At 36.1% G+C, this 27,472-nt stretch overlaps 1 long non-coding RNA gene across 1 annotated transcript in view; it reads right to left on the bottom strand.

Annotated features, from left to right (window-relative positions):
- The window catches only part of LOC129037484 (uncharacterized), a 127,990-nt gene that overhangs the window by 32,687 nt on the left and 67,831 nt on the right, over positions 1–27,472 (bottom strand). Inside the window, exon 4 of the long non-coding RNA XR_008502819.1 lies at positions 9,021–9,082. This is a non-coding gene — a long non-coding RNA (uncharacterized LOC129037484). The remainder of the gene's footprint in view (positions 1–9,020; positions 9,083–27,472) is intronic.

Below are 27,472 nucleotides of genomic sequence, written 5' to 3' on the forward strand. Positions count from 1 at the left end.
AAATGGTACCAGGAAACTAGCAGTGTAACTCTCTGATGTGAGATAACATTATAAGTTCCTGCCGCACCAAATTAGTGCTGCCATAAATTCCTCTCAGGCTTCAGAACACTCTTTTATTACACTGTGGATAGTGCCATTGAGAAAGATCAGATTTCCAAAGGCCTCACCATGTAGCTGATGTCTTGAACTGCTGAAATGCTCAGGATGAATTAACTGGCACAAACTGACTCTAAGAGTCTGTGGCACCATCTGCTCTGAAAGATGCAAGTTATATGAATGTGTTGACCATAGGAAACCTCTGCACTAGCAAATGTGAGTCCCCTGCAGCAGGACTCAGCAACAGAGAACTTTTCAGGGTTCATCTCCATGTTAACACAGTTTAAGCAGGTTGTTAGTTTACTCAGGAGAGTCTTGCCCTGTTTTCCACATCTGACAACAAATAAAAAGGCATGATATAGTCTTTGAGATAAGTAAGGGCAAGGGCCATGTCTCACTCGTTTTTACATATCTTACTCCTAACATCATTCCCACACAGAAGCAATTAATTAATATTTATTTAATTTGAATAATTTAGGAGTGAGAGATGCCAGATGACACAAGGTGTGCCTTATAGACTTGTAAAAGACTAATCCTTGAAGGGGCAGAGCAAGATGGTGGAGTAGAAGGCTCTACAAATCATTCTCCCCACAAGGACACCAACTTAACAACTATCTAAACAAAAAAAAAGCACCTTCATAAGAATCAAAACTCAGGTAAGCACTCACTGTACCTGATTTCAAATTCATATCACTGAAAGAGGCACTAAAGAGGTAGGAGAAACAGTCCTTCCACCCTTTTCTCATGCCCTGGCAGCAGCAACATGGTGCAGAGAGCAATTCTGTGTGCTGGAGAGAGGGAGAGTGCAGCAATTGTGAGGCACTGAACTCAGTGCTGCCTTGTTATAGCAGAAAGTAAAACTGGACCAATGTCAGCTGATGCCTGCCCATGGAGAGAGCACTTAAACCAGCCCTAGCCAGAGGGGAATTGCCAATCCCAGTGGTTGGAACTTGAGTTCCTGCAAACCTCACCACTACAAGCAAAAGTGCTTCTGGGCCTCAAAAAAACTTGAAAGGAAGTATAGGCCACAAAGACTGTAACTCCTAGGCAAGACCTAGTGCTGAAATGGACCCAGAGCCAGTGGACTGAGGGAGCATGCAACCTACTGAGACAACAGCTAGGGCAGCTAACGGAGTGCTGATATCATCCCTCCCCTAAGCTCAGGCCGCATAGCTCACAGCTCCAAAAGAGACTCCTTGAGGATAAGAGAGGGAAGAGTAAGGAGAACTTTGTCTTGCATCTTGACTACCAGCTCTACCACCGCGGAGTAGGGCACTGGTCAGAGACGTGAGGCCCCCTTTCCAGGCCCTAGTTCCTAGAGGACATTTCTAGACACACCCTGGGCCAGAAAAAAAAACCTGCCACCTTAGAGGGAAGGGCCCAGACCTGACAGAATTCATCACCTGCTAAGTGAAAGCCCTTGGGCCCTAAATAGCCAGCAGCAATTCCCAGGTACTATGTTCAGGGTCTTGAGTGAGCCTGAGACTTGCTGGCTTCAGGTAAGACTAAGCACATTCCCACCTGTGGTGGCCATAGGTCAAGAATTCTTCTGCTTGAGAAAAATGGAGGGAAAAGTAAAGGGGACTTTGTCTTGCACTTTAGGTACCTGGTCAGCCCCAGACAGTAGAGCACCAAGCAGACTTTTGGGGTCTGGATTCCAGGACTTAGCTCTTGGATGGCAATTCTGGACCTGTCCTGGGCCAAAAGAGAGCCTACTGCCCTAAAACGTGAGTCCCAGGCAGGCAGCATTCACCACAAGCTGACTGAAGAGCCCGTGAACCTTAAGGGAACATTGGCAGTAGTCTGGCAGTATTCCCCATGGGCTTATAGTGGCAGTGGCCATGGGGTGGGGCCGTCTTACCTTTGGAAAGGGGAGAGAAAAGTGGAAAGGACTGCATCTTGTGGTTTGGGTGCCAGCCTATCCGCAGTACATTCTTAGAACATTAGATTGATTTGTATGGTTTTTTTACTCTAGGCCTTGAATCCCAGACAGCACCTCTAAACTCAATCATTGCCTGTGGGAATTCACCTCCCTGAAGGGAATGACACATACCTGGCTGGCTTTGCTGCCTGCTGATTGTAGAGACCCAGGGCCTTCAGCAAACATAGGCAGTAGCCAGGGAGTGGTGACAGCAGGCCTTGGGTGAGACCCAGTGCTGTGCTAGCTTCAGGTCTGACCCAGTGCAGTCATAGAGGTGGTGGCCACAGAGGGGCTCATGTCACTCCACCCCCAGCTCTAGGTGGCTCAGAACAGAGAGAGAGAGATTCTGTTTAGAAGGACATAAGGGAAGAGAACCCAAGCCTCCTCCTGGTAATCCAGAGAATTCTTCCAGATCTTGTCCAAGATCATCAAGGCAATACCTCTATGACTGTGCAAGAGTCACAGTGTTACTGGGTTTGGGGATTCCCCTAAAGCAGATACAGCTTAGATGACAATACCCAAGTCCTTTTGAATATCTGGAAAGCCTTCCCAAGAGGGACCAATACAAACAAGTCCAGACCGAAAAGACTGCAATAAATATCTAATTCTTCAATGCCAAGACACAGACGAACATCTACAAGTATCAAGACCATCTTAGAAAATATGACCTCACTAAATGAACTCAATAAGGCACCAGGTACCAATCCTGGAGAAACAGAGATATATTACCTTTCAGACAGAGAATTCAAAATAACTGTCTTAAGGAAACTCAAAGAAATTCAAGATAACAAAAAATGAATTCAAAATTCTATCAGGTGAATTTAACACAGAGATTGACATAATTAAAAAGAATCAAGCAGAAATCCTGTAACTTAAAAATGCAATTGACATATTAAAGAATATTTCAGAGTGTTTTAATAGCAGAATTGATTAAGCAGAAGAGGGAATTACTGAGCTTGAAGACAGGCTATTTAAAAATACACAATCACTATTTGAAAATTCACAATCAGAGGAGAAGAAAGAACAAAAAACAGTGAAGCACACCTACAGGATCTAGAAAATAGCCTAGAAAGGGCAAAATCTAAGAGTTATTGGCCTTAAAGAGGAGGTAGAGAAAGAGATAGGGGTAGAGAGTTTATTCAATGGGACAATGACAGAGAACTTCCCAAACCTGAAGAAAGGTATCAATATCCCAATACAAGAAAGTTGTAGAACACCAAGCAGATTTAACCCAAAAAGACTACCTAAAGGCATTTAATAGTCAAATTCCCAAAGTTCAAGGGTAAAGAAAGGATCCTAAAAGCAGCAAAAGAGAAGAAACAAATAATATACAGTGGAGCTTCAGTAAGTCTGGCAGCAGACTTTTCAGTGGAAACCTTACAGGCCAGGAGAGAGAGGCATGGCATATTTAATGCTGAAGGAAAAAAACCTTTACCCTAGAATAATATATCCAGCAAAGATATACTTCAAACATGAAGGAAAAATAAAAACTTTTCCAGACAAACAAAAGCTGAAGGATTTCATGAACACCAGACCAATGCTACAATAAATGCTAAAGGAAGTACTTCAGTAAGGGAGTGTTCATTGTTAATAAACAGTATGAAATCATCTGAAGGTAGAAAATTCACTGCTAATAGTAAGTGCACAGTAAGACACATAATATTATAACACTCTAACTGTGGTGTATAAAGCATTCTTACCTTAAGTTGAAAGACTAAACAATGAACCAATAAAAAATAATAACCACCACAATTTTTCAAGACATAGTACAATAAGATAGAAACAACAGAAAGCTAAAAAGCGGGGAGACAAAGTTAAGTTGTAGAGTTTTCCTGTTTGTTTGTTTATAACAGTGTTAAATTGTTATCAGCTTAAAATAATGGGTAATAAGATAGTATTTGCAAGCCTCATGGTAGCTTCAAACCAAAAAACAAACATACAATAGATACACAAACAAAGAGCAAGAAACTAAATCATATCACCAGTGAAAATCACCTTCACTAAAGAAAGACAGAAAGGAAAGAAAGAGAGAACAGAAGACCACAAAACAACCAGGAAACAAAGGATGAATGGCAGGAGTAAGTCCTTACTTATCAATAATAACATTGAATGTAAATGGACTAAACTCTCCAATCAAAAGACACAGAGTGGTTGAATGCATTAAAAAACAAGACACAATTTTCATTTGCCTATAAGAAACACACATCGCCTATAAAGAAACATGTAGTCTGAAAATAAAGAAATGGAAAAAGATATTCCAAGTCAATGGAAACCAAAAAAGAGCAGGAGTAGCTATACTTAATATCAGACAAAATAGATTTCAAGACAAAAACGAAGAGACAAAGAAGGCCACTACATAATGATAAAGGGGCCAATTCAGCAAGAGGATACAACAAATTTAAATATATATGTGCCCAACAATGGAGCACTCAGATATATAAAGCAAACAGTATTAAAGTTAAAAAGAAAGGTAGTCCCCAGTATAATCATAGCTGGGGACTTCAACATCCCACTTTCAGCATTGGACAGATCTTCCAGACAGAAAATCAACAAAGAAACATAGGACTTAATTGTCACTATAGACCAAATGGACCTAATAGATATTTACAGAACATTTCATCCAATTACTGCAGAATATACATTCTTTTCCTCAGCACATGAGTAATTCTCGAGGACAGACCACATGTTAGCTCACAAAATGAATCTTACAGCATTCAAAAAAATGGAATAACATCAAGAATTACACTGGAAATCAGTAACAAGAGGATTTTGGAAACTGTGTAAATACATGGAAATTAAACAACATACTTCTGGATGACCAGTGAGTCAATGAAGAAATTAAAAAGGAAGTTGAAAAATTTCTTGAAACAAATGATAATGTAAACACAACATACCAAAACCTATGGGATACAGCAAAAGCAGTACTAAGAGGAAAGTTTATACTTATAAATGCCTGCATCAAAAAAGAAGAAAAACTTCAACTAAATAATCTAATCATGCATCTTAAAGAACTGGAAAAGCAAGAAAAAAACAAACCCAAAATTAGTAGAAGAAAAGAAATAATAAAGATCAGAGAAGAAATCAATGAAATTGAAATGAAGAAAACAATACAAAAGATCAATGAAACAAAAAGTCATTTTTTTGAAAAGTTAAAAAAAGTTGGCAAACCTTTAACCAGACTAACAATAAAAAAGACTCAAATAAATAAAATCATAGATTAAAAAGGAGGCATTACAGCTGTTACCACAGAAATTCAAAGGATCACATAGTAGGCACTTAAATTGTGAATTGTTGAATTGAATTACATAGAAACACTATTGTTCAACCAAATCTCAAGTTGCATATAATGAATTAGCCGCCATACAGAAATCATGTGTTATTGAAATTGGTGATAAATTACTTATTATCTGTAATGGGTTTCTGAAAAATACTTCTCTTTCCATTAATGATTTTATTTTCAGCATTTGCTGGTCAATGAAATCCTCACATTACTAATGTAACTTCTCATCATAGGCAGAATTGAATATTCATGTCTAATTCAAATCACTGTTGTTCTGGCCTGTTGCTTTTTTTTTCTCCTCAGATAGTTAAATCCTCATTTGTATAAAACATTTATTATACTTTGCCATTTGTAAACTTTATTCCAGTCTGTTTTGTTATATTAACTGTAAATTTGGTAAGGAATTTTATTAGATTTTTATGGAGGGTGGGGACATAAAAATTAGACACAAATAAAAATCTTATACTTGTTTTAACCATTAAGACACTTGTGATTCTTCCTACTTTTGCTATATGTTCCTAGTAACGTGTAGAATTCCTCTTGTACTTAAGTGTTCTAAAGTTTTAGCATCATACCGATGAGGAGCCTTAATAAAAACCAAAGCAAATTAGCCAGTGTGAGTACTCTCTATGTGTATGGATGTGACAAACTGCTAAGATGTCATAGTATAAAGAAGTGTACTTCTCTTCCTGATAAATAGACTTGCATTTTAATTTTTTATTAAATTATTTGATAATAAATAGACAAACAATAGCACTCTAGCGTCTTTTGTAGAAGTAATTAAGTCTTTGCAGTAAGTGATTTCATGACAGCTCTCTGCTATTAATAAACTTTAGTGAGAGTAGAGAGAGATTGTTGAGGTTGGTCTGAAAATTACTGGATCCTTAGACTAGTGAAATGAATGAGTTGAGCTCTACTGTATGAAAAATACTTTCCATAATAATTTGTATGCTAAACAGTTTATAATGATTCTGGCCAGGAGCACAAGAAGCCACCATTAATTTATACTGATAACCCAGAGCTAGCATGTTCCTTTATCAGGCAACTTATGAAAACAAGCCCAAATTATTGTTGATGTTTAATATTAATTAGGTTCTCTCCTGCCCTGTGGCTTCCTCAAGTAACTCTCTGATAGTAAATCAACCATGAAATGGCTAAGTGTGGCCTGAAACGATGTGTGTGCTATCAAGGAGTAACGCAAAGGCAGAATTGGATTAACTGAGTCTCATAAACATCCTATAGAATATGCTCTCTCCTTACCTTCTAGAAGATTACATTCTGAAACCTGGACATTCATCATTGACACTAGGTTTTTTTTAGAACAAACATCTCTTAGATGAATACTAATTGCATATTAACAATGTAACTCTCCTATTAAACCTTCATAGAAAAGCAAAACTATACAATCCATTGACAAAATAATTCCTTACCATTAACCAAGCAATAACCTGCATAAATTTCCCAAGCATATTCAGGCTCAAGTCATGCACTGTAATCCAACATAGTATCCACTTTTGGTGTTCTATACCACATTCAGCTCTGTCCAGCCACACTCCCTTCTAAACAAGCACAGCAGATTTACAGCCACTACATCCTCTGATTTCCCCAGAACCTCTTCCCTGCTCCTTCCTGATAGCTCCTGTAGTCTCTGAATCCAATTTGCTTCCCACCGTCATTCTACTTTTACCTCCTTCTACTCTGCTTTAGACTAGTTGCCAATGTTTCATTGACTTTTAGAAAGTTTTGTTAATGGCCCATTAGGATTTTTTTGTTTTGTTTTGTTTTGTTTTGTTTTTCCTTCTGAAGGGGGAAGGAAAGCTGATTTCAATGATCATGTTTTAGAAGCAAGCAGCTAAATGGCAATCAGACTTTTAAAATGCCAAATGTCATCAGTTCTCCTGTGAGTTATTATGCAAAAAGAGTCATTGTTTCTTCTTTTACTTTGTGGCAGCATTATCAAAGGTCTCTTTCTGCTGCCCTAGTTTAATTTGAACCTGGCCTCTGAAGGCAGATGTATATATGCAGGGACCCAGAAATGGAGCAGGACCCAGGAGGGACTTGATCCTGCCATAATACAGATTAAGGAAAATGTAGCTTCTGACCTCAAAAAAAAAAAAAAAGGTTTGAAGGCTAGTCTTATTAATGATGATTCACTGCAAGTGAGATAAAACAACAGACAAATAGAATCCTAGAATCGTATAGCAAAAAGGGGCTTAAAAGATCATCTAGTCTGGTTGGCCATCCAAAAATGCTCCTCAAGTGTCTCACAGACAGGAAAACTAATTCCTTGGGTATAGGTCAGGCACGTGAGAGCATGATCATCATTGAAGAGTTTTATTCACCATGCAAAAAAGCAGGCAACGCTCCAAATGAAGGGTTGAAATAGCATGAATCCAGGGTCTGGAACACTACCAAAGAGTTAATAAAGTGGCTAACAAAGAGCAAACAGCTAAATGACCTACCTGGACCTGGTCAAGAGCAAAAGCTGAAATTACTACCTGCTGTAGAAATATGACAAAATGTTACATTTACAAACCAAAGCAGTCTCAGAAAATGTAACAACCTCAGCTGTAAAGTGATGGGTTAACTATCTCCACTTTCACGAAGAATAAAAAAGTAACAGGCCAGAATAACAGTGATTTGAGCAATGCATGAATATTCAATTCTCCCTGTGATGAGAAGTTACATTAATGATGTGAGGATTTAACTGACAAGCAAATGCTGAAAATGAAATCCTTAATGGAAAGAGAAATATTTTTCAGAAACCCATTGCAGATAATAAGTAAATTATTACCAACTTCAATAAAATATGATGATGCACATGCAAACCTTTAATGTCTAACATTAGGCATTTCTAAAATATAGGTTTCAGAGAGATGAGCACCTTTGTTATGCTCCTTTTTTTTTTTAAAGTATCCACTTCTCCTTGAGATTTCTTTTACCTACTAACAAAATTAAAGCTGTTAGAGTCTTAAAGGTATTCTTTACTTTTAAGGAATAAGGAAAAGTAGAGGCTTCTCTTTCATCCCCACTAATAAATACGATTTTTAAAGTAGTATGTGACTACGGTTTTTTGGATATATCAGTAAATGCGTATTTATAAGTTATAAATTAAATTTTACTAAGAAATAATATTTAGATTTCAATCAAGTCAGGTATAAAATAGAATTTATTTTACCACATTTTAAAAACAAAGGTGTTCAATTGTATTCAATCATTAGGCGTTACGTTGTTGTTCTCAGGGACCAAAAAAAAAGGCTTCTTGTTAACAGTGTTAGTTCACAGAGCAAAATGTATCTGGAATACATGGTGGGATGGCCCTTCCAGAGGAAATGCTCAAGCAGAGGACCATTTGTCAGCCAATTAGCAGCGTGAATTTGGGGAGAAAGTAATTCCTTTTTCATTACTGCTTTAGTGTTGGTCTATTAATGGGATAAAAGATAAATAAATAAATAATTTTTAAAAAATTTAATCTCTCAGGATGAAAACCCAAAGATCCTACTAAAGGAGAATGGAAAAGGAAGTCTGAGGTAATGTCATTTCCAGTGTCTCTAACAAATAAACTAAAACGAAAGATCAGTTGGTCCAAAGAGGTGGAACTTTGGGAGCCCCAGGATTCAGAATTCTCGGGAGCTTTCTGGCTGCAACAGCCTTTAAAGCTCTGCAGATGTCCAATCAGAGTAGATTATCCCTCTTCACAGAGTGACCTAACACGACTATTACCTCAGTGGAAGCCAAGGAAATTCACCACTAAACTCTTGGAATTATCCTCCTGATGCGTCCCCCTGGAAATAATAACAGGGAAAAAGGAAGTACCAAAATCAATTGGAAAATATTTTTTTTCTATCTTCATGTTCCCACATTAAGTTAACATGATTCTAATACCTCTGATAAACTTCAAGATAGGAAAAATATCAAAAAATAAATTGTTTTAATACTGAATATGACAATGTTATCTTAGCATAATAATAGTTCTAAGAAGTCCTAAATTTTAAAAAGTCTACATATTTTAAATGAGTAATTTTTATTGTACACAAGTGTTCCTCTGGACATACTTTGAGAAATATTGCCCTAAGTAATAAAAAATGACACGAATCTTCCTTTAAGCAAAAATTGACCTAGGGTTTGCCTGCTAGATTTCTGTTTACTCAGGATTTCCTCTGTCTTTCTACCATGTCTTGTGATTTATAAAGAAAAATGAGTTCTACCAAAAATCAACTTAAATTAGTGAATGAAATTGTAAAGGTGTTTAGTAACTTAGTTTTGACAGAGGTGAAAGCTAAATTAAAATGCTAAATGTTAGTGGAAAGGGAAATGTGGTCAACGTAAACAGGACATGACAAGAACTGGACTAAAAGGTGTCCTCCCGGCCTACAGCCTATTATATTAACCTTGCACACAGTCCCAGCCACAGGTCCACTTCTCTTCATGATTCTCCAACCCTCCTGTTCATCCTCTCCATTATCCTATACTCTTGGAACTCCTGACTTCTCAATCATTTCCCTTTTCCCCACCTTTTTTTTTTGGATTTTACTTTCCTGGATAGATGTTCTGGAAATGAACAGTTGCTCCCCCTCAAACTTCAAGCACCACCCCACCACGCTGTTCTTGGATTCGGATCCTGTCCTTAACATTAAGATTCATACTTCCCACTTCTCTTGATTCATCAGAAGAAGTCAAACAGATCACCCAGACTCTAAACTGCTCATCTATACCTCATTCTTAACACTAGATTCACTGACTCACCAACTCTTTAATAAATGCTCTTATATTTATGTTCCTATACCACAAGGGAATTATACAAATGAACATTGGGACCTAAGACCTTCAAAGAAAAAGTGCTTATATTCTGTAAGTAAATTCTGTATTACTGAAAACGAGGTCCTCTTATTTATTGTAGTTTCTAACATACATGGACAGAGGGGAGGGGTGGAAATGAATGGGCAGCTTTTCCCCAATTATGAAAAATTACAAATCACTAATTCAAGAATTTAAAAAACTCAGGTATTCTTCAGAAAAGGTGGGGAAAGGGAAGTAATGAGCAACAGAACTCAAGGAAACAAACTGTGGGGAAAATAGATAATTTAGCATAACCTTACAGAAGTCCAAATCACCTTACAATCTCTCTCTGTCTCTCTCTCTCTCTCTCTCTGTCTGCAGTCAATCTTTAGTCTTCTTTTTCTATCTAGAGACAAGATTTGGGGTACCAAGAATATTTTTTATTTTAGTCTCATGATTTTTATGTATATGATGCTTCCTGCCAAATAGTTGAGCCATTAGAATTACACATCTAGCCTGTAACACTGTGTGTTGTCCTTTAGTTGACCGTCTGCACCAATGAAAGGCACTGTTGTTAAGACATGTCCCTTTGCCCTTGTGGTTACCATTTTACTCCAAAGGATTTCCAAGGGTGAAGCTATTATATTACTTCAGCTACTGTATTCACCCTATTGAGTCATATTTTGGCTATAAGCCTAATAAGAGACAGAGTCAACACTGAATTCAGATGAATTTATGCATCTATATTTTTTAAAGATACTTTTATAACAAGGAACTACTGCCTATTAACAGCAATATAATTGACAATTATAATATCAAAATAATGTAACACACCGGTCACTTGATTTAAGTAGCACATTAAGAGAAAAAACATTCTTATGTAAAGTAAATTTCTTTTAATCTGTCATTAATTTTAACCTAAATTCAGATACATATTTTGGTGGCAAAAATTTGGCCGTTGTATGTAGTATGTGTTATAAGTAAAAATGGGATTTGTATAAAATCAAATATTTAAAATAAAAAATAACATTTTTGATGAAAAACTAAGCAAACCTTCAAAATTATAATAATATAATAAACACAAAGATAAAACAAAAACAAATAAAATATACTATACTAGAAGAAACTAAAAATACATGTCATGTGCTTCATATGATGCTGCTTCTATAGAGAAAGTAAGTTCTAATTCTCAAGTATTCTACTTTCTACAAATCTCAAAGTACTTCATCACTTGAGACAAATGTTTTAATTTTTATTTGCACATTAAACACAAATTGAAGAAATGTGTCTCTCTCTAAGCATTTGCATTGAATAGTCCTTGGAATAACTGCTTCTATCTTGGTGTGTTACCTTGGACAATTCATTTTAAATTTCTGGTCTCAGTTTCTTCATTTATACAGTAAAAAATAACAGGAAGCATAGAGCTCAGTGGTTTTTATGGTTTCTTCAAGATGCTTCAGAAACAGCAAAAAAGAAATTGAATTTTATTTCTATTAAATATTGATCCCACACAGGGATACCATGAAAAAGTGAGTTAGGGTTTTAACAGATCCCCCCAAAAAAACATGTTAAGTAACTATACAATCTAAGTAGAAATAGTATGCTTACTATGCAAACACAGCCTCAAGACAAGTCCCTTGGCCAAAACATACAGGTTGTTGTCTCCGAATCTCTTCAATATAGAAATTCTCAAGCCACCACTAAATCTACCTACTTCATTTTTTAAAGTTTTGTTTTGTTCAATTTTTTAATGACTAGTATAACCAAAAGAAAATGGGTTTTGTGGTTAGACAAATTGGGGTTCAAATCCCCAATCTGCTTTCTATGAAACCCTGGACAGGTTTTTCAATATTTCAGAGCTTTGGTTTTCTCATTTTAAAACAGATAATAATATCTACCTTACAATGTCACTGGGGTAATAAATAAAATACTGCATATAACTCAAATGTTAAAGATTGGATGGCTTTCTTTGGACTATAAACTTTCTGATAACTCCCGAGTTCTTTGAGTGGCACCCCTAAGAATTCTAGTAATTCTTGAGGCAATTACACACATTGTTATCGTTTGCCTTTGTGCCTCTATCTTCCTCAAATGTTACCTCTGCTTCACTCCACATGAAAATCAATCTTCTTTTAGTTTTCACAGGCATTCATAAGTAAAAACGTGATTACATAAGGTAGTTCATATATTTGTCTCTCTTCCTAGTTTCCTCTCCCTATGTGCCTTTCCATTCCTTTCTCCAGGATTGGCCTGACAATTCTAAATTTTTCTTCCTCATTATGAAGAACAATTTCTTTTGATGTAAAGCTTTGGCAATAGCTATCATTCATATCCTGATGGTAGGGACCTCACCTAATTCACATATTGCCGTTGTATTATTTTCAACAGCTACAGAAAACATATTTCTAGAAAGTTTTAGCATTGTGATTATCTCCTCAATATTTATTCCATCAATTTTTTACATTTAGTAGTTGTGCTGTTTAGGTTTAGTTAAGCCTTATTACTCAAAGTGTGTTCCAAAGGCCATCCACTGTCAACATCACCGGGAAACTCATTAAAAAAGCAAAATCTCAGGGTCCATTCCAGAATAATGAGTTGGGGCCACAGGTAACTTCATCTCTCTTGCCACACAATCTTCAAAAGTTCACACAACTCAAGCCTAAGCCAATCACACCTATAAATTCCTAGTCTCAGGAATCAGTTTAAGATGTGTAAAACCTTAAGATTGTCCAATCAGTGATGCTTATGATTTGTGTTTTGTGTTTGTAAACACTGGCTTTTTCTTCCCCCACCACACCATCCCTCAAATATGCATAAGGAAGTATGGCTTTCTGGTTGCTCCATGAAGCCACCTGGAAAAACTATGGCCTATAGGCCAAATCTAGTTTGTATTGTTCTAATCTAAAGAATTATTTTTAATTTTAAAAAGATGTAGAAAGACATGAGAAGATTTCAAAAAGATGACAGAGTGGGAAGCACCAGAAATCTTTTCCCCCACCTAGAAAACAATTGCATTGACAGAATTTGTCTAATATAACTAGTTTGGAACTGTAGAATCGATTGAAGAATTATAACTTCCAGAATAAGGCTTGAAGACAAATTGCTGTTGATTTGGGTCAGTTTCAGCTCTTATCATAGTAGCAGCTACCAATCCCCCACCCTCAGGCCCACAGCAGGCAGTTGTGTACCTATTCCTAAATCAACAAGTACAGAGCTTGTAGGAGCCAGAGTGAGCAAAAAGTGTCCCATCCTCCAAATATCAGGAATCTGTGCTCTGATTACTGATTGCTGCATTACAGAGGTGCAGACAAAGGGGTAGGTGGCCATTATTATTGCATCTCCCCCAGTTGCTACAAGCCCTTCAATCCTCCAGCTGAAAGGACTTCCAGGGGATTTAAAGGGCCAACACCCTTTCTCGCCCGTCACTTTTCCCTTTTTCCTTTTTTGGGAGCCAGATATTAAGGACCAGGACATTCAAAAACAACTGCATATATGGGGGAAGTAGAAAGTGACCATGCATGCCCAGGGAAAGGCACAGACTCAGAAAGGACCTGAGAAGACCTTAAATTCACACCTCAGGCTTATCCTTAGCACACAGACTGCCTTCAACAATCAAAAAATAAAAATAAAAAAACAACTAACAAAATTAACAAAAAAACAGCAAACTCTGGAGAAGGAAGAGAATCTGATTTAAAGAGTTAGCACATTATTAGATTCAAATGTCCAGTTTTCAACAAAAAAAAATCATGGGCATATAAAGAAACAGGAAAGTATGGCCCATTCAAAGAATAAGTCAATCAATCAACAGAAACTGTCCCTGAAAAGGGCCTAATGGCAGATTTACTGGACAAACACTTTAAAACAATAAAGATAGTCAAAAAAGTAAAAGAAGATGTGTGGAAAGTCAAGAAAATGATGAGTGAACAAAATGGAAATATCAATGAAGAGTTAAATAACCTAAAAAAAAAACAAAAAGAAATTCTGGAGCTGAATATTATAATAATTGAAATGAAAATTTCCCTAGAAGTATTCAAAGGCAGATTTGAACAGACAGAAAAAGGAATCAGTAAACATAAGGCTAGGACAATGAAATTACTAAGTCAGACAAACAGAAAGAAAAAAGACTGAGGAAAAGTGAACAGAGCCTAAGGAACCTATACTATGCATTAAGCAGACTAACATATGTATTGTGGGAGTCCCAGGGGAAGAGAGAAAGAAAACTGCTGAGAAAATATTTGAAGAAATAATAGTTGAAAACTTCTCAAATTTGATGAAAGACATAAATATGAATATAAACATCCAAGAAGCTCAACAAACTCCAAGTAAGGTGAACTCAAAAAGATCCACATCAAGACACATATAAGCAAACTTTTGAAAGACAAATAATCTTGAAAGTAGCAAGAGAGAAGCAATTGATCATATATAAGGGATGCCCAATAAGATAACCAGCAGATTTCTTATGGGGAACTTTGAAGGCTAGAGGCAGTGGGCTACTACTTTCAAAGTACTAAAACAAAAAACTGTCAACCAAGAATTACATATATGGCAAAACTATCTTTCAAAATTGAGGGAATAATGAGAACATTCCCAGATAAACAAAAGCCAAGGGAGTTCATTACCACTAGACCTATGCTATAAGAGATGCTCAAGGGAGTCCTACAGGGTGAAATGAAAGGCCAGTAGACATTAACTCAAAGCTATATGAAGAAATAAAGATCCCAATAAAGATAAATACATGAGAAATTATAAAAGCTAGTACTATTGCAACAATGATTTGTAACTTCACTTTTTGTTCTCTACAGTGACAATATTTAAAAGATATACTTTTAAAAAAATTATTAGTCTAACATCTAATATTACTGTAACTTTTATTTGCAACAACTACACATTCTGTTTTCTATATTATTTAAGAGAGTAATGCATTTAAAATAAGTAACAATTTATGTTTTGGAGCACACAATGTATAAAGATATAATTTGGTGACAAGAACTAAAAAGGAGGGAAACATGAGTGGTAAAGGAGCAGAGTTTTTGTATATGAATGAAGTTAAACTGATATAAATTCAAATTAGACTATCACAACTTTCGTCTATTAAATGTAATCCCCAAGTTAATCATGAAGGAAATAAATACAGAATATACAAAAGAAAATGAGAGAATAATTTAAACATAAGAATTTAAATGTTTTACTACAACAAAATTAAACAGAAAAGAAGATAATAATGCAGGAAGTGAGGGACAAAACCAAAAGGCATGTAGAAAACATATAACAAATGACAGAAATATATGATACAAACATATATGGCATGGTGAAAACAAATAGCAAAATGACAGAAATAAGTCCCTCCTAACCAGTAATAATGTTAAATGTAAATGTATTAAACTCTTCGTACAAAAGACAGATTGACAGAATTTCTAAACCTTTATGATCAATCTATATGCTGTTTATAAAAGACTCACTCGTTTTAGATCTTACGACAAAAGAGACTGAAAGTGAAAGGATGGGAAAAGGTACTTCATATAACTAGTAACTAAAAGAGACTAAAGGTGGCCATGTTAATATTGGACAAAATAGACTTAAAATGAGACAAAGCAAAAATATTATATATTAATAAAAGTTTTAATACAGTAAGAAAATATAACAATTATAAACATTTATGCACCTAATAACAGGCTTTCAAAATATATGATGCAAAAACTGACAGAATTTAAAGGAGAGATATAAAGTTCTACATACTTTAATACCTTACCCTCAAGACTGGATAGAACAACCAGGAAAAAATGTAAATAAAAGAAATAACTTAAACAATAAAATAAGCCAACTAGATATAATAGACAGATGCAGAACACTCCACTCAACACCACAATATACACATTTTTCTCAAGTGCACCTGGAACATTTTCTGGGATAGACCATATGTTAAGCCACAAATTAAGTTTATATATACATATGTATATATGTGTGTGTGTGGGTGTGTGTGTGTGTGGGTGGGTGTATACATATATTTTTTTTTTTTTTTCTTGAGATGGAGTCTCGCTCTGTTGCCCAGGCTGGAGTGCAATGGTGCAATCCCAGCTCACTGCAACCTCCGGCTCCCGGTTCAAGCAATTCACCTGCCTCAGCCTCCCAAGTAGCTGGGATTACAGGCACCTGCCACCCTGCCTGGCTAATTTTTGTATTTTTAGTAGAGACGGTGTTTCCTCATGTTGGCCAGGCTGGTCTCAAACTCCCAACCTCAGGTGATCTGCCCACCTTGGCCTCCCAAAGTGCTGGGATTACAGGCATGAGCCGCTGTGCCTGGCCCAAGATTCAATATATTTTAAAGGTTGATAATATACAAAGAATCTTCTCCAACCACAACACGATAATCTTAGAAATCAATAAAAAGTAAAACAGAAAAATTCATAAATTTTTGGATATTAAACAATGTACTCAACTCATAATATTGTTGTTAACCATTATTAAACAAGAATGGATCAAAGAAGAAATCAGAAGGGAAATTAGAAAATACCTAGAGATGGCGACAACAAAAACCTTACACCAAAACTTATAGCAAAAGTGGTGCTAAGGGAAAAATTTATACCTATAAATGCTCATATTTGAAAAAACAAAGATTTCAAATAAACAACCTACCTTTACAACTTAAGAAACTAGAAAAAGAAGAACAAACTAAACTCAAACCTAGCAAAAGGAAGAAAATAACAAAGATTAGATCAGAGATAATTAAAATAGATAATAGAAAAAAATAGAGAAAACCAATGAAACCAAAAGTTGATTATTTGAAAAGATATAAAAAGATAGACTAAGAAAAAGAGAGAAGGATCAAATTACTAAAACCAGAAATGAAAGTGTAAATGTTACTACCAACTCTACAAAAGTAAAAAGGATTTATAAGAAAGTACTATAAACAATTGCACATCAGGAAATTGGATAACCTAGATGAAATGGACCAATTCCTAGAAACACAAAACCTACTAAGACTAAATTATGAAGAAATAAAACATATAAATAGACCTGTAACTACTAAGGAAATTGAATTAGTAATCAAAAATCTCCTGACAAAGAAAAGCCCTGGACTTGATGTTTACAGCAGTGAATTCTACCAAACATTTTTTTAAAAACTAATACCAACTCTTCTCAGACTTGTCCAAAAAAAAAATTTTCCCCCTCAATCAACAACTGGAATTTCCCCCAAAATCAAGGATGGGGAAGTTCTCACAAGGGCATGCCTCAGATCACCCCACAATTTGGCCAGTTGGAATTCTAAAGAAAGAAGCATTAAATGCCAGGCTGATATATTTGAAGCATTTATTAGGGGAACTTATGTACAGAGGGCTGCAACAATCTTCACTGCAGACAGTGAGAGGAAAGGGGACATATACTACCTGAGTATATGTCCAAAGCATGGAGATCAGGATATGGAGTTTATATGAGGGTTTAAGGAATTTGGCTCAGGGTCAAGACTAGTTTCTTATAGTGTTTTTGGCAACATCCTAGATACTTCTATTAGTGCCTGGGAATACTCTAGACTTCTGGTTGTGTTCAAGCCTGCTGGAGAAAACCTGAAGCTGTGTGGATCACAAGTGGTCCAGGTTCCCTGTCATTTGCAATCAGGACACAAAAAGAAAGTGGGAAGGAAGAAGAATTGGGGGATTCCACAAAACTAAAGAGGAAGGAACACTTCCTAACTAATTCCATGAGGCCAGCATTACTTTGATACCAAAGTCAGACCAAGAGACTACAACACTGTAGGCTAATATCCCTTATGAACACTGATGCAAAACTTCTCAACAAAATATGATCAAACTGAATTCAGCAGCATATTAAAAGGATTATGTGTCATGCCAAGTGGGATTTATTCCTGGGATGCAAGGATGGTTCAACATACAAAAATCAATCAATATACTATATCACATTAACAAAATGAAGAAAAAATGATCATTTCAATTGATACAGAAGAAGAATTTGACAAAATTCAACAGCAATTCATGATAAAAATACTCAATAAACTAGGAATAGAAGAAAATTAATAAACATAATAAAAACTATGTATGAAACCTAATAAAAGCTATGTATGAAAACTCCACAAAAAACATCATACTAAATGGTGAAAAACTGAAAGATTTTCCTCTAAGATCTGCAACAAGGCAAAGATGTTCAACTTCACCACTTCTATCCAACATAGTACTGAAAGTTCCAGCCAGAGCAATTAGGTAAGAAAATAAAATAAAAGACATACAAATGGAAAAATTAAGAAGTGAGACTATCTCTGCCCATAGATGGTACTACAGTACTTTTTAAAGCACATGGAAAAAAATGAAATTAAAAGATAAAAATAAGGAATATAAACTGTATTTCTCAACATAAACTCCACCAAATAAAAGTCACTTTTGTAAATGATGATACTAGCCATTTAGTCCATCCTTAAATAACTGAGGGCCCAAGGAATTTAACCATGTCAATGCCTTCATTTTTAAACTATTAACTAGAGAAAAGTAAATGCCTTTTAAAGATTTATTAATAATAAGATATAAAAAGAAGTCAGAAGGGGCCCAATCAGGACTGTCAGGTGGATGCCTCATGATTTCCTATCAAAACTCTCACAAAATTGTCCTTGTTTGATAAGAAGAATGAGTAGAAGCATTGTTGTGGTGATGAAGGACTCTGATGAAGATTTCCTGGGTGTTTCTCTGCTTAATCTTTGGCTAACTTTATCCAAAAAAAACTCTCAAAATAAGCAGTTGTTATTGTTCTTTGGCCCTCCAGAAAGTCAACAAACAAAATTCCTTAAACAGTCCCAAAAAACACTGTCATGGCCCTCACTCTTGACTGACCTGCTTTTGCCTTAACTGGATCACTTCCATTTCTTGACAGTCATTGCTTTGATTGTGCTATGTCTTCAGGATCATACTGGTAAAGTCATGTTTCCCCTCCTGTTATAATTATTTGAAGAAATCCTTCAAGATCTTGATCCCACACATTTTAAATTTCCATTGAAAGCTCTGCTTTTGTCTGCAGCTGATCTGAGTGCAACAGTTTTGGTACCCATTAAGTGGAAAGTTGCTCAACTATAATTTTGGGGGTCAGAATTGTGTAACCTGAACCAATTGAGATTTCCATGGAGTTGGCTATTGTTGTGTCCTCTTCAATTAGGGCAAAGGCAAGATGAATTGTTTTTCTCATAAATTGGTGTAGATGGTCTGCCACTGAAGGCTTCTTCTTGAACATCATTTTGTCTCTTCTTCAAACTAGTTGTTCATTTGTAAATTGCTAATTTCCTTGGGACACCGTTCCTGTAAACTTTTCTAAAGCATCAGTGATTTCACCACTCTTCCAACCAAGTTTCACCATAAATTTGACATTTATTCTTGCTTCAATTTTAGCGGCATTCGTGTTGCTCTGATAGGAGCTTTTTACAAATTTATCTTATCCCCTTAGCACCTCAAACTAGAGCCTGTTCAGGCACGTTATAACAAGGTAGTATGAGTTTATTTTGGTGGAAAAGTATTTTGAAAACCATGCATAGTTTTTTCATCATGTGCATTTTCTATGAACTTTTTGAAGACACATCATGACTTAAATTTACAAAACCATAAAGATTCCACACCCCCCAAAAATGCTGTCAGAATAAATGACTACAGAAAAGAAGAATACAAGGTCAATACATGAAAATCAGTTGCATTTCTCTATACTAACAAGAAATGATCTGAAAAGAAAATTATTTTTTAAATTCCATTTACAATAGCTTCAAAAAGAGTAAAATACTTGGGAATTAATTTAATCAAGGAAGTGAAAGACTTTTACAATAAAAACTACAAAATATTGCTTAAAAAATTAGAGAAGACATAAATAAATGGAAATATATGCCATGTTCATGGGTCAGAGGACAATATTGTTAAGCTATCAATACTACCCAAGCAATCTACAGATTCAATGTAATCCCTATCAAAATTTCACTGATATTTTTGCAGAATTAGAAAACTCTATTCTAAACTTCATGTGGAATCTCAAAGGGCCTTGAATAGCCAAAACAATCTTCTAAAAGAAGAACAAAGCTTGAGGACTCACACTCATATCCTGGTTTCAAAACTTACTACAAAACTACAGTAATCTAAACAGTGTGGTACTGGCATAAAAACAAACATATAAATGAATAGAATAGAATAAAATAGAGAGCCCAGAAATAAACTCTTATTATATATGAGTCAAATGCTATATATATAAGACCCTATATATGTAAAGGTGACAAGATCATTCAATAGAGGAAAGACAGTTTTTTCACAAATAGTGCTTATAAAACTGGATATCCACATGCAAAAAATGAAGTTGGATCTCTACCTAACACTGTATTTACTTGTGGTTAGTTAGCCAGATTAACTTAAAATAGATCAAATACCTAAATGTAAGGCCTAAAGCTAGAAAATTCTTAGAAGAAAACTGAGCAAAAGCTTTATAACACTGGATTTGACAGCAATTTCTTGGATATGACACTAAAATCACAGACAACAAAAACAACAATGGACAAACTTAACTTTAATGAAAGTTAAAATTTTTGTGCATCAAAAGACAATATCAACAATGTAAAAAAGAAAACCACAGAATGGGAGAAAATAGTTGCAAATTATATATATGATAAGGGGCTAATATCCAGAGTATACAGAGACATCCTTAAACTCAACAACAACAAAGACCCTGATTCAAAAGTGGACAAAGGATTCGAAGAGGCATTTCTCAAAAAAAAAAAAAAAAGAAGACATTGAAACGGTCAATAAACACATGAAAAGATACTCAACATCATTCATCATTAGGGAAATGCAAATGAAAACTACAATGAATTACCAATTCATACTCATTAGGAAGTCTACTATCAAAAAGAAAAAAAAAACAATTATTGGCAAGGTCTTAGAAAAAGTGTAACCCTCATGCACCATTGAAGGGAACATAAAATGTTACAGATGCTATGGGAAACAGAGTGGCAGTTCCTCAAAAAATTAAAAATAGAATTACTATGTGATCCAGAAATTCGTCTTCTGGGTATATACTGAAAAGAACTGAAAACAAGGTCTTGAAGAGATATTTGTACACCTATGTTAGTAGCAGTGTTATTCACAATAGCTAACATGTGGAAGCAGCCCAACTGTTCATGGACAGGTGAATGAGTACGCAAACTGTGATCTGTAAGTAAAATGGAATATTATTCAGCCCTGCAATGAAATTCTGACTTATGCTATAGCCTAGATGAACCTCGAGGACATTACGATAAATGAAATAAGCCAGTCACAAAAAGAAATATACTTTATGATTCCACTTATATGAGATCCTTAGAATAGTCAGTTATAGAGACAGAAAATAGAATGGTAGTTTCCAGGGTCTTGGAGTATGAGGGAAATGAGAAGTATTGTTTAATGGGTATGGAGTTTCAATTTTACAAGATGAAAAGACTTATGAAGATGGATAGTGGTGATGGTTATATAACATTTTGAATGTATTTTGTACCACTGAACTGTACATTTAAAAATAGTTAAGATGGTGAATTTTATGTGTATTTTACTACAATTTAAGAAAATGAAAGAAGGTATAGGAAGAGCAAAAGATGAAGGAGAAGGAGGAGGAGGAGGAAGTGGGGGGAAGGGGGGGAAGGAGGAGGATGGGGGGGAAAGAGGAGGATGAGGGGGGGAAGGAGGAGGAGGAGGAACAAAATATATGCAGCCCACAAAGCCTAAAATATTTACCATCTAGCTCTTTATGGAGAAAGTGCACTCATTCCCAAGCCAACCAAAGCATCCAAATGGATGTGGAAAGTAACCATTCTCACTTCTTCATGCACATTAATAGCCTGGCACTTAGCAGGCACTCAATTAATATTAGCTTTTATCAGCAACCTCCTGCTAAATTCTTTTTATTCTAAGATTATGTGGTACAATATATAAAATTAGTGAGAAATATGCAAATATTATTTAAAATCATACTTCTTTATGCCTGTAATTCTTTAAACCCATGAAGAGGGTATGTTGTGCTGTATAATGGTTAACAGCACTAGTTCTAGAACTAGACTGCATGGGACCCAGTCCTAGCCTACCACTCACTAACTAAGAGACTGTGGACAAGTTATTTGACCTCCCTTTGTCTCATTTTCCTCTTCTAAACTGGAAGTAATATTAAGAGTACCTATCTCATTGGGCTGACATCATGGTTAAGTGTAAAATGCTTCCAACAGTGCCTGACACATGGCAAAACAAATTAATAAAGGTTATCTGTATCATATCTCTGCTTTTCAATTATTTAAATTGTTCAATATCAATAATTGTACAATAATACAATCATTATTGTAATATGGAGATGTATAATTGTTCAGCAAATGTTCACATATGTAGGGAATAAAAAAAAAATTGTTTCCAACTACAAACTTTCTTTTACTGATCACTGATATTCCCACTTGGTGCTTTTAGCACATTGTTCTTGGGTGATGATGGTTTGAAGTTGGTAAAAAACATTGTTTGTTGCCTACAAATTCTCAAATTGTAGGCACTGGGAAAAGAAGAAGAAAGAAGACAGAAAGGTACCTGAAGAAATTGCTGTTCTGATTTCTCCGTTGTTGGTTTAAATGCTAATCTGCCACTTCTGAGAACAAGAAATATCCCCAAGAGTATTCTTTTTGACCTTTCTTAACTTCCTCTCCTTTCTTTCCTTCTGACTTTATTTTTAGATGGATATCAAACAGGAAATTCCACTCCACTAAGAAATGGTGAATTTTCTAGCTAGAGATCAGAGGGTGGAGCCCACTGGGAAATCAGTAATGGAGATCAGACCAAAGAGCTGGGCCAAGGAAGGATGGATAGATACTTGTAACACAAGAGGCCATTTTTGAGTCTTTTTTTTCCCCTACTAGAGATGAAACTAGCAGCTTCCATTTATGCCCAAGGCACAAGTTTTTAAAAACAGATCAGTTGATTTAAGGCAAAATTCAAATCAAAACGCTGGCAAGACCTACAGAACAGATATAGCCACAGAACTGTTCTAATGCCCTAACACCGGAAGGATGAGGGTGTGTAGGGTACTGAAAGACATAACAATGATTTGCCACTTACTGCTAAGTGTTGCCAAATGTGCTTTAAGTATCTCAGGTACTGGAAATACACTGCAAATTACATTCCTTATGTTGTGAATAGGAACAGAAGATTTCTCTTTCTTTCCTGTTTATATTATTGATCACTGCATATCCAAATCCACCTCTTCCGTCTTGTAAGAAATTGATATATAGGACGTATTTTGTAAAACTTTGTATCTTTTGGATTTGAAGCTGTATGAAGTTACACAGAGTGACCTTCCTGATGAGCCTCTAAGCCTGAATGTAATTTGAACTTCTTAAACCAGGAAATAGCAAATCTTGTACAACTACTAACATTTTTGGAAATTATTTTAAGAGTCTCAAAGACAGCATTATATATTAAGTTGATTTTGGATCAAATAATCAACTGGAAACTTAATTCTACAGGTCAGTATTACTAAGTCTCTAGCACTGGTTTCTGTAGTGTAGGAGATCTGGAAGTGGACTTCTAAATTAAAAGATCGACATCTTTATTGAAGCTTGCACATAACAAGGTACAAAACTATTATACACATTACCAAACTGGCAAACTCACATAACAAATGTAAAAATGGGCCTGCTGATCATAAAATTCCTTTTCCCAGAAATAATTAAAAAATTATTACCACTAGTAAAGCTTTCTTAAAGTTTTAATCTATCACAAATCATCAAAAATTAAGGTGTGTTTTTAGCCAAGTAATATGTTTAGAGTAATAAAATGAAATAGTACAAAAGATTAAAAATATCTGTATATGAGTCCCTTCCACTCCAGACAGTGTCATAGAGAAAGCCATTACTAATAGTTTATTGCATCCTGCTCAAAATCTTTTATACAATACAGGAACATATATCTTTTCTTTTTAATGTAAGTGAAAGTTTTCTGCACTTTGCTGTTGCAGCCTTGACCTCCCAGGCTCAGGTGATCTTCTCCTACCCCAGCCTTCCAAGTAGCTGGGACTATAGAGACACGCCACCATACCCAGCTAACTTTTTTATTTTTTGTAGAAACATGGTCTCCCCATGTTGCCCAGCCTGGTCTTGAACTCCTAGGCTCAAGAGATTCTCCTGCCTCAGCTTCCCAAAGTGCCAGGATTACAGGCATGAGCCACCACACCTGGCTGCTTTTTTACTTAACATTTTTGAATAAATTTCCATCTGTTCCTAGTGGCCATACAATCTTTTCAATGCAATGATGAAATCCTAAAATCTGTATACCATAGCACAGGCACAAAGTGTTACTGTCATTCAGCCACGTTTCTCAGTGCTTCTTCTACCTATGTTAATATTTGTTTGGTAATAGAATGGTCAGTCAGATATGTATGAGAAACACTCAGTTAAAAGGTAAACAGCCTTCTTCCTTGCCTGACATTCCAGATTCCTGAATGTGCTGACTTTAATCATGACTCATTAAAGGGCTTATGTAGCATGTTACATTTCACACAATAATTTAACCAAGGAGTTTTCTTGCTGAGGAGCATCTTTTGGGATTGGTATTCCAAAGAACACACTTTGGGGACTGCTGAGTTACAGCATCTCACAACCCTGTCAGATAGGTTGTATTATGCTCATTTATAAATTAAGGGTGCTGAGACTAAGAAAGCTTAAGTGACTTTCCTGAAGTTTCCAGCTGGTGACAAAATTTGCATCAATACACCAAATCTATCCTCTTCTCCCCATTCCACACATAACTCGTCATCCTTTTAGCATCACTAAGCACTAGTGATATTAAAAAAAGATTCCTTGTTTTTAACACAAGAGACTGAGCTTACAGTATAGTCTGGATATCAACAGGGCCAAAAACATACTCCATATAAAATGTGCAACAGGATTTCAGAGAAGCAAGAAAAGATTGTGGACATAGGAGTCCGGGACAGGGTGATCTATTTGACTTACAGCACGTTACCTGTGCCCCCTTTGCACTTCGTTTCTTTGGCACCTTTCTGGTAGCATTTCTGTGCAGATAAAATGAAAAGGCATTTTCACAAAGCCTGACCTCTCAATCAATGTTGGTTCTTGTTACTGTCTCCAAAATTAGTTTCTAATTTCCCTCCACTCCAACTATTACATTATTTGGAAATTTCACCATTCTGCAGAAATGTGTATATTCTTTCTCCATGATTCACACAAACCTCTAGCTTCCTGGAATTCAAAAATGCTAAATCTTTAAAAAATATTTTTCTAAAATAAAAATACTTTTGGATATTTGTAAATCAAAAAGTATAAATATTTTTAAAATAACTACAAAGCTTGTAAATTTTGCTCATAGGTTAGAAAATGGAAATCATAAGTTAAAGCCTGTCTTACAAACAAATACCACAGGCTTCAAATAATGAGGATCGGAGAAACTTACAGTCATGAGGTCGGGAAGGGGCACGGAGGAAGTACAAGGGAGATACTAACTTCACCCCTCTCCTACTGAGTCAAGATGGAAAGTGAACAGTGGATATGAGGAAATAGGGAGGTGTTTATAGGAAAAGGCAACAGAATATAGGGTATTATTATTCCCCCACAACTTCCCTATCAGTATCAGAATTCACCTGTAGTTTTTGCTCTCTAATCATATCCACAGCCCCAGACCTACAGAATAACAAAATCCTGAGATGCTTACTTTAACTTGAATCCTAAATTGTTAGCAACTTGACTTACCTCTTGATATCTCCTGAATTTCTGACAATGTTCCCTCTTCCTTGCCATAGTTATCTATGACCTCTTTGCTTTGGCAGAGAAAATGCCATTTCTTGAACTATTGGGCCTCTTGCCCCAGTAAGATATAATGTTTCCCTTTAGTAAATTTCAATAATAGCACGCTGTAATGTATCATAAGCAGATAATATACATTACTGCCTACTTCCTAGTTCCTTGCTTGTTTTATACAAGACATCTCCCATTACTGTCATTCCTACCTTATCTAGGCATCTTAAATGAAGAAACCAAATTGCAGTTCATACAAGTTTTTAGTTACCAAATTAATTTTCTGACCCTGATATTGTAGCCAAATTTTTATGACGAAAAATATTTTTAAAGATCCATTTCTTATTTTGGTAATTGCACCAAACACTTATGCTCCAGTTCACATTCTATCAGCTTCACTTCTTATGCTAACTACTGTGGTAGCAACAGTTCTACGCAGGCTTCACCCACTTTCACATGAATGCAATCTGACAGGCCCTCACTCTGAACCTCTTAGACATGAGGGAAGGAAGCCAAGTCTTCCTCTCTTCTTCCTCCATCAGTTGGTTCTGAGATATCTTATATAGTTTCTCAGAAGGCCCCATGGGATTGACAAACCTGTTCCTCTTTGGTGTGACTTGATAACTCACTCTTACCTTGGCTTTTCCTTCTTCCTGTTTCACTCCCTTGTCCTCATCTTCTGCTCTCTAAAATTACATTCCCAAATAAACAATTCTCAGTAGGTCTTTGCCTTAGGCTCTGTTTTTGAGGGCAATCTGGTGTATTGATCAGGGTCCAGTAGGGAAAAAGAAACCACACCAGTAATTTGAACTAGAAAATTTAATATAAAGAATTATTAACTTGTAGCAGAGGATTAACTACAAAGGGGTAAGAAAAGTTAAAAGAACATGGCAAAAGCAGATAGTGAATCAGCTACGACATCCAGGCTAAGACAAGGTATCCAAAGAGGGAATCACCTTGAAAGAGAGCTCTCCCCAAGGCTTAGAGTCAGACCTCACCAGACGGCTGAGGAGCTAGCTGGAAGCAGCCTGTTGGGGTGCCCAAAAAACTCACTAGGAAGCTGCTCTCTGAGGCAACAATAAGATTCTCTGGGAAGCTGCCCATTGAGGTTCTAACAAGACTCGCTGGGAAACCACTTGCTAAGGTGTTGCTGAAACTCACTGAGAAGCTGCTGGAGTACACTGATGAGACTCTCTGGGAGTCTCATCAGATCAGCAGTGCTATGGGCAACACTGACCCAGAAGCCACCCTTTGGGGTACACTGCCCCACTGAAGTGCTGGCAAAACAAGCAGAATAGTGAGCATCCCTGGGTGCTGGCTCCCATACACCGCAGGAACAAGAAGGAAAAAACACGCTGAAAGGACTGAGGCAAACTCCTTTCTCCTACAGTGTCCTTCCACTCCTCTTACCAACAAAGCTTAACTTTGTGCCAGGTAGCTAAGAAGAAATGTTTACTGGTTCCAGCTGCGGCAGTACAAAGCAGGGCAAGGAAGGATGGACTGGCCTTAGACAGCATTCCACTAACTGTGGCCAAAATGTTATTTCCCCCAACCAATTACCAAAGCTAGTAGCAGTCAGCACAGGAAAACTCAGCCACGGGCAGCAGTTGCCTCCCTC

This window comes from Pongo pygmaeus, chromosome 4 (assembly GCF_028885625.2).
Source record: "Pongo pygmaeus isolate AG05252 chromosome 4, NHGRI_mPonPyg2-v2.0_pri, whole genome shotgun sequence".
Taxonomy (NCBI): Eukaryota; Metazoa; Chordata; class Mammalia; order Primates; family Hominidae; genus Pongo; species Pongo pygmaeus.